We start from the raw sequence: 7851 nt of genomic DNA, 5'->3' as shown, positions 1-7851 counted from the left end.
AGTATTCCATGAACAGGTTGATGACGGAAATCCTATTCAAAACAATGAAGAATGACATGTACCCTTACTTTCAGATGAGGATAGTGAAACAGGGATCAGTCAGCAACAGCAACAGTGGCAGGAAAAACAACAACAGGAACAACATCAGCAACAACAGGATAAAGAGGAAGAAATCAAGTTCAGTCCACAAAGAGAAGAACACAACAGAATAATCGAACCCCCACCACTCAGGAGATCTAGCAGGCCGGAACAGTTACCAGCTCGATATAGGGATTGTGCGCTCATGACTGGGATGTTAAACATTGCAGAACCTTCTAATTTTTATGAAGCTAGTAAGAGTTCTGAATGGAAGGAAGCAATGAAATAGGAATATGAATCTATTATTAAGAACAATACTTGTGATCCGGATTTAAACAAGAATGCAATAAAATACAGAGATAACCATAAAGACAGATATGCAGCGGAAATAATACCTCAATTCATTACTGTAAAATACTGAAATATGCTTACAAATAGAAATGGAAATGAACCAGCTAGGGCGATGGTAGCTTATCTCTGAGAAGAGATGTGGTGGCTACATGCCTCTGAACTATCTTACAATGAGGCTTGAAGGCCTATTTATTGTTGAGAAACAATGGAAAACCCTTCACATTCCAAAACCTAACCCTAGAAGATGAAATGCCAAATTGTGGGCCCCGTTTTTGGGTAAGTTGGTACATCAACTTCCCGGGGTCGCGAATTGATCGTACTATCTCTGTTTGACGTGCATGATAGCCCGTTGGAAAGATCTCTCCGAGGACTACGACTGAAAAGACGATTTTTATCATAAAAATCGCTGGTGGTGGATTTCCCAAAAAACGTCGTTTAGGGCCTCAAAACGGCTCCGAAAGTTTAGGACCCAAAAAACTGCTAAAAATAGTAAACTGTGCTATAATTAAGGAAACTGAAAAAAACTGTAACAAGCATTAGAGGGGATCCAAGTGGAATTAGCGGGTGGCCACCAATATCCACCTGGATCATTCCTGCCCCCTTAGGAAGCAATGGTCCCCATTGCGTTGAGTTCCTCCATGAGATGAGGGAACTTCTGCTGCACTTGGTCCTTGGTGAGCCACTTGCCCTGGTGAAGGAGTTGTCCTGCTTTGACAACTCGATACAGTTGGATATTCTGCTGGCGAGTGTGCTTGATCTGTGTGTCCATGATCCGAACAGTTGCAGCTTGTTCCATGCAAGCTGGATTTAACTCTGTGGGTGTGAGTTGTTCTGCAATGTCGGACGTGTCTAATAATGGTGGAAAGTATGGCCGAAGGCGGTCGACATTGAACACCGGGTGCAGGCCAAGGAATGGGGGAATGCTGAGCTCAAATGCATTCTCTCCCACAGCCTTGGTAATGGTGTAAGGGCCATATCGGAGTGGTCTGAGTTTTCGATAGGCTCCGGTAAGGCGTTCCTTTTGCAAATGCAACCAGACTTTGTCGCCCACTCGAAACTTGTGTAGCACCCGATGTTGATCATGTCGCTGCTTGTACTTGGCGTTTGATTTCTCCAGAATGTCATGGACCTGCTGGCGAATATGTTGGATGTGCTCAATGAAGCTGTTTGCCTTATCTGTTTCAGACTGGACATGAGCAGAATCTGCGTGAGTAGCTGCAAATGGCATGGCCACATCGATGGGACATAGTGGCTGGAATCCTAATCCCACCTGAAAAGGGCTGTGGCCAGTCGAGCTGTGGAGAGCTGGGTTGTAGCTGTGCTGAACATAGGGAAGGCTCTCGTCCCATGTGCGTGGATGCTTTGAGTTGTACATGCGTAGAATGTGTACGATCATCCTGTTGACGACCTCAGTCTGGCCATCAGTTTGAGGATGGAAGGCTGTGGACTTAGTAAGTTTGGTGTCCAGCATCGACCAGAGGCTAGACCAAAATGTACTGAGGAACCTGCTGTCCCGATCCGAAATGATAGACTGTGGGATCCCAAAGTGTACCCATACTCGTTCAAAGAAGAGTTTAGCAGTGGCTTTTGCTGTGATATTCTTCTTGCAAGCCGCCATAATGGCCATCTTCGAGAACCTGTCGACGACCACAAAAACACAGTCATTTCCATGCCTAGTGGAAGGGAGGCCTGACATGTAATCCATGGAGATGGATTCCCAAGGTCGACTAGGGGTAGGCAGCGGGCTATAGAGGCCCTGCTTCTTGATGGTCGGTTTGGCAATGGCGCAAGCAGTGCATGATCTGATGTACTTCCCGACATCCTGTCGAAGATTCGGCCAATAGAAATATTTCTGCAATACAGCCACCATTTTTTCAACCCCAAAATGCCCAACGGCCCGACTGTAGTGTGCTTCCCAGATCATCTTGGCACGCTCGCTGGAAGGAACACAAAGGTGACCCAGGTAGCATAACAGGTCGTCCTGGAGGTGAAAATCTTTAACATGTTGACCCTCCAAGAGTGTCTGGTATGTGTGGTCGAATTCCGGGTCGCTTTTGTAGAGCAGTGGCCAATCAGAAGTCTCGTGACCACAAGAGTTGAGCACGGTGGTTAATGCCATGATCGGTGGTCGACTGAGGCAATCTGCGACATTATTGGTGCTGCCCTTCTTATACTTGATATTCAAATGGAACTGTTGCAGGTATGTGGACCACTTCTGATGGCGATCATTCTGCAATTTCCCTTGGGTCTGTATGAACTGCAGGGGTCAGTGGTCTGTGTGGATGACCGTTTCCTTCCCCAAAATGTAATGCTTCCATTGTCGACAGGCCTGCACAATGGAATACATCTCTTTGTCATAAGTGGGATACTTCCGGACTGTGTCTGAAAGCGTCTCACTGTGATATGCCACTGGATGCCCGTGTTGAGTAAGGACTGCCCCAATAGCATAGTCAGAGGCATCTGTCTCGACCTCAAATGGTTGTTGCAAGTCTGGTAATGCAAGAACTGGTGCTGTGCAGAGTCGACCTTTCAACTCTGTGAATGCCTTCTGTTGAGATTCGGACCAAATTTTTTTTTCTTTCGCTCCTCCCTTGGTGACCTGACTCAAGGGCCAAGTGATATGAGAAAATCCCAACACGAACCTGCGGTAGAAGTTGGCAAGGCCTAGAAAGCTGCGAAGCTCTGTCAGAGTTGTTGGAGATGGCCAGTCCCGAATGACTTGGATCTTGGCTGGATCCACATGCACCCCTCGTTCATCAATAATGTATCCAAGATACTGAACCTGGGTCATGCCAAAAGTGCATTTCTCCAAATTGGCACATAACTTGTGTTGTCGCAGTGTTTGGAGAACCTGTCGGATGTGGTGGAGGTGCTCTTCCCAAGTCTTGCTAAAGATCAAGATGTCATCCAAGTATACCACTACAAATGAGTTGGTGAATAGCCGCAATATGTCGTCCATTAGCCTCATGAAGGTTGCAGGAGCATTCGTCAATCCGAAAGGCATAACCAACCATTCGAAAAGGCCCTCCTTGGCTTTGAAGGCAGTCTTCCACACATCGGAGGGTTCGATTGGTACCTGGTGATATCCTGACTTCAAATCGATCTTGCTGAAATATTTTTCCCCCTTTAGTTGGTCCAGGAGGTCATCAATCCATGGGATTGGGTACCTATTACGGATAGTGATCTTGTTCAGCGCCCGATAGTCAATACAGAGTCTCCAAGTCCCATCCTTCTTTTGTATCAGCACGATCGGGCTCCCACAGGGCGATGAACTCGGACGGATGTGACCTTTTTGCAGCAGCTCCTGAATCTGCCTCTTGATTTCATCGTTCTCCAGAACAGAGCGCCGATAGATTGGTCCATTGGGCAGCGGCGAACCTGGGGTTAGATCAATGGAGTGCTTGACCTGACAGTGTAGAGGAACCCCTGCGGGGGAGGTGAAGATGTCCTCATACTCCTCCACGACCTTGTCCATCTGTAGTTGTCGTGCGGAGGGGCCCTGTCTAGAGGTCGTGGCCACCGTCTTCTTCTTTTCTTGAGGGTGTATCATCAGGAAAACAAACTTCCTGGTTTTGGAAATGAGCTTACTGCATTGTTTTGCAGTAACCAAAGAGATGGCGGTAGGCGGTGCTACCTCTGGTATCCTGTACAACTTATTTCCCAAAGTAACAATAACAGCACGGGGCCTTAACTCATACACAGCATGTCGCTTCCACAAGTATGGTTGTCCTAATAACACATCACAAACTTCAAGGGGTGCAATGTCACACAATACCTCATCCGTGAAGGGCTTGATGTTGTATGGAAGGCGACACTGTTGGCTCACGCGAAGATCCCGTCCTTGGTGCAGCCACCCAATGGTGTATGGTTGTGGATGCGCTGTGGTCGGTAAGCCCAGCCGTTTCACGACCTCTGCCGAAATGAGGTTCTTTTGGCTCCCGCTGTCGACAATGAACTGTAGCGAGGAGCCCTTTACCCACATCTGGGAGTGGAAGAGACGCTCCTCCTCCTCTGGATCTTCAGGTTCCTCCTTCTGGATCTTCGTGGTGGCAACAATGGCGTTGGGCTCCACATCGATAATCTGCTTCCCTTTGTCATTCCCCTTATCGAGTTCTGACTCAGAGTCAGAACATGCATCTGATTCTGAAACCTTTAGCTCGGCCACCAGTGACTGCTTGGCCCGACACTCACTTGTGTTGTGAGTGGAGCTCTTATGGAACTCACACCACTTTCCGGTGTCCTTTTTCGGCTTCGCGACGCTGTTCTTTGCTTGCAGCTTTGGCGGGTTGTCTTGGGCAGCCCCGCCTTGGCTTTGTCCTTTGTTCTACGGTTTGGGGGCACCTTTCCCTTGTTTCGGATTCGCAGACCCAAAGTCTCGCTTCTTCTGTTTAAACTTTTGCTCGACCTTGACGGCATATCGGTATGCCATGCCGAGCGAGGAGATGTTCAGAAATTCTATTTCTTCTTGGATGTACTTGTGCAGGCAGCCATGGTATTTTAGTACCAAATGCTGCTCTGTATCCTTGATACCCAACTTTGTGCGAAGGGTATGGAAAATATTGGTGAACTCTGGTACGTCTTGGTCCCTTCCCTGCCGTAGCGTGGTCCACTTTATGTATTGATCCTCATAGCTTCCGACAGGGTATTACTGCTCCTTGATGGCATCTCGGAATGAATCCCAAGTCGGTGTGACTGAAAACAGTGAGCATGTACTTTCATCTTTCTGTTCGCAGTAGGTTTCCCACCAATCCTTGACGTGGGGGGCTGCTTTGAGAAGAGCGAAAATAATCTTTTCCCGACTGGAAAAATCATGAACAGAAAAATAACCCTCTAGCACATTTAACCATTTATCGACGGCATCTGCGTCTATCTGACCCTCGAATATGGGGATTTCAAAATTAACTTGTGCCTTAAACGGTGTGGCGTTTCCAGAGTTGCTGTTGGAAGCCGATGCATCGCCCCTGGGTAGCCGCTGAAGGATTTGGGCAAAGTTGTCCATCATCGCGTTCCTTTGTCGCTCGAGGGCTTCTTCGAGCAAGATTTTGATAGGATCTCCTGCCCCCTCGTCTTTCTTTTCATCCGCCATGGGAGGCCGTCGGGATTTGCGAGGCTGGTCTTGCAAAGGTTCGACCAGTTCAAGCCCTAACTCCTTATATCCCAACCTTGTTGGGGACATGCAAATAAAAACAAAGAAGAAAAGCAGACCGCTCTGATACCACTGATCCGGATTTAAACAGGAACGCAATAAAATACAGAGATAACCATAAAGACAGATATGCAGCGGAAATAATACCTCAATTCATTACTGTAAAATACTGAAATATGCTTACAAACAGAAATGGAAATGAACCAGCTAGGGTGATGGTAGCTTATCTCTGAGAAGAGATGTGGTGGATACATGCCTCTGAACTATCTTACAATGAGGCTCGAAGGCCTATTTATTGTTGAGAAACAATGGAAAACCCTTCACATTCCAAAACCTAACCCTAGAAGATGAAACGCCAAATTGTGGGCCCCATTTTTGGGTAAGTTGGTACATCAACTTCCCGGGGTCGCGAATTGGTCGTACTATCTCCGTTTGACGTGCATGATAGCCCGTTGGAAAGATCTCTCCGAGGACTATGACGGAAAAGACGATTTTTATCAGAAAAAACGTCGTTTAGGGCCTCAAAACGGCTCTGGAAGTTTAGGACCCGAAAAACTGCTAAAAATAGTAAACTGTGCTATAATTAAGGAAACTGAAAAAAACTGTAACAAGCATTAGAGGGGATCCAAGTGGAATTAGCGGGTGGCCACTAATATCCACCTGGATCAACTTGGGATCTAGTAAAGCTTCCTAATGATAAACAACCTATAGGTTGCAGATGGTTATTTAAGTTGAAATTTAAAGCAGATGGGTCTATTGATAAGCATAAAGAAAGGTTGGTGGCAAAGGGGTATTCCTAGAAAGAAGGTATTGATTTCAAGGAAACATTTGCCCTTGTTGCAAAACTAAATACCATTAGACTAATTATTGCTTTAGCCACTTAGCATCATTGGAAAATACATCAATTATATGTTAAATCTGCTTTCTTAATTGGAGATTTAAAAGAAGAAGTATACTTAGTGCAGCCTGAGGGGTTTGTTAAGAAGGGAGAAGAGCACTTAGTATGTAGATTAAAGAAAGATTTATATGGTTTAAAGCAGGCTCCTAGACCCTGGTACGAAAAAATTGACTCATTTTTCCTCATGCATGGTTATAGACGGAGCAAAAATGATCCCAATTTGTATATTATTTTTAATGATGAGGGACATATAGTGTTGATTTCTTTATATGTAGATGATCTGATCATGATAGGGAGTGCAAACAATCTCATTGAAGAAATCAAGCAGTAGTTATCACCGAAATTTGAGATGAAGGACCTTGGAGAAATGCATTACTATTTGGGTTTAGAAGTTTGGAGAGATTCAAGCCAAACTTTCTTGTCCCAGGGTAAGTATGCTAAGAGTTTGTTGACTAAATTCAAAATGGATGAGTGCAAGGCTGCATTTGTGCCTTTACAGCAGAACAACAAACTTCAGGTGAATGATGGTTCGAAATATGCAGATGCAACATTGTATAGACAGTTGGTTGGTAGTCTTATTTATTTGACTGCGACGAGACCAAATCTAGCCTATGCAGTGAGTGTTTTGAGTCAGTTCATGACTCAACCTCATGAGAACCATTAGATTGTAGCGAAAGGAGTGTTGAGGTATTTGCAAGGAACTTCAGACTTTGGTATTTTGTATTCTGACTCATTTGATGTTAGTTTGATAGGTTATACAGACTCTGATTGGGCAGGAAATTTAGATGATAGAAGATCAATTACATGTTACACCTTTAGCATTGGGTTCGGGGTCATCTCTTGGTGCAACAAGAAGTAGCATATTGTTGCCTTATCCTCAACAGAAGCAGAATATCAAGCTATGTGTGTAGCAACATGTGAGGTAGTTTGGTTGCGCAGACTTCTCCAAGATGTAGGAGAAGAACAGATAGAAGCTACGGTTATCAATTGCGATAATCAAAGTTCCATCAAACTGGCCTATAATCTTGTGTTTCATAAAAACACTAAGACACTCAATTTCATTTTGTCAAGGAGAAGGTGCAGTCCAAAGAGATTTGTGTTGAATATTGTAATTCTTGTGATAATATGGCTGTTATATTTACTAAGCCTCTGGAAAGACTGAAGTTTGATTTGTTTAGGGACATATTAGGTGTGTTTAAGAACCCTTTCTCCATTAAGAGGGAGTGTTAGAATTAATGGAGATTAGGTGATTATTGTTACCTAGTTATGATTGTGCTTTTCTTGAATATTCAGTTCCTATCTTTTAGGGATTTGATTTACTATCCCTAACAATGCGTATCTATTTATTATTGGAGTTTAATGTGAAGCCCAAGTGGCA

This window comes from Pinus tabuliformis, chromosome 4_1, assembly GCF_031772625.1.
Source record: "Pinus tabuliformis cultivar Carrire ecotype Pingquan chromosome 4_1, CPIR1, whole genome shotgun sequence".
In the NCBI taxonomy this organism is placed as follows: domain Eukaryota; kingdom Viridiplantae; phylum Streptophyta; class Pinopsida; order Pinales; family Pinaceae; genus Pinus; species Pinus tabuliformis.
The sequence above is the reverse complement of the archived record's forward strand: the minus strand, read 5'-3'. Positions refer to the sequence as shown.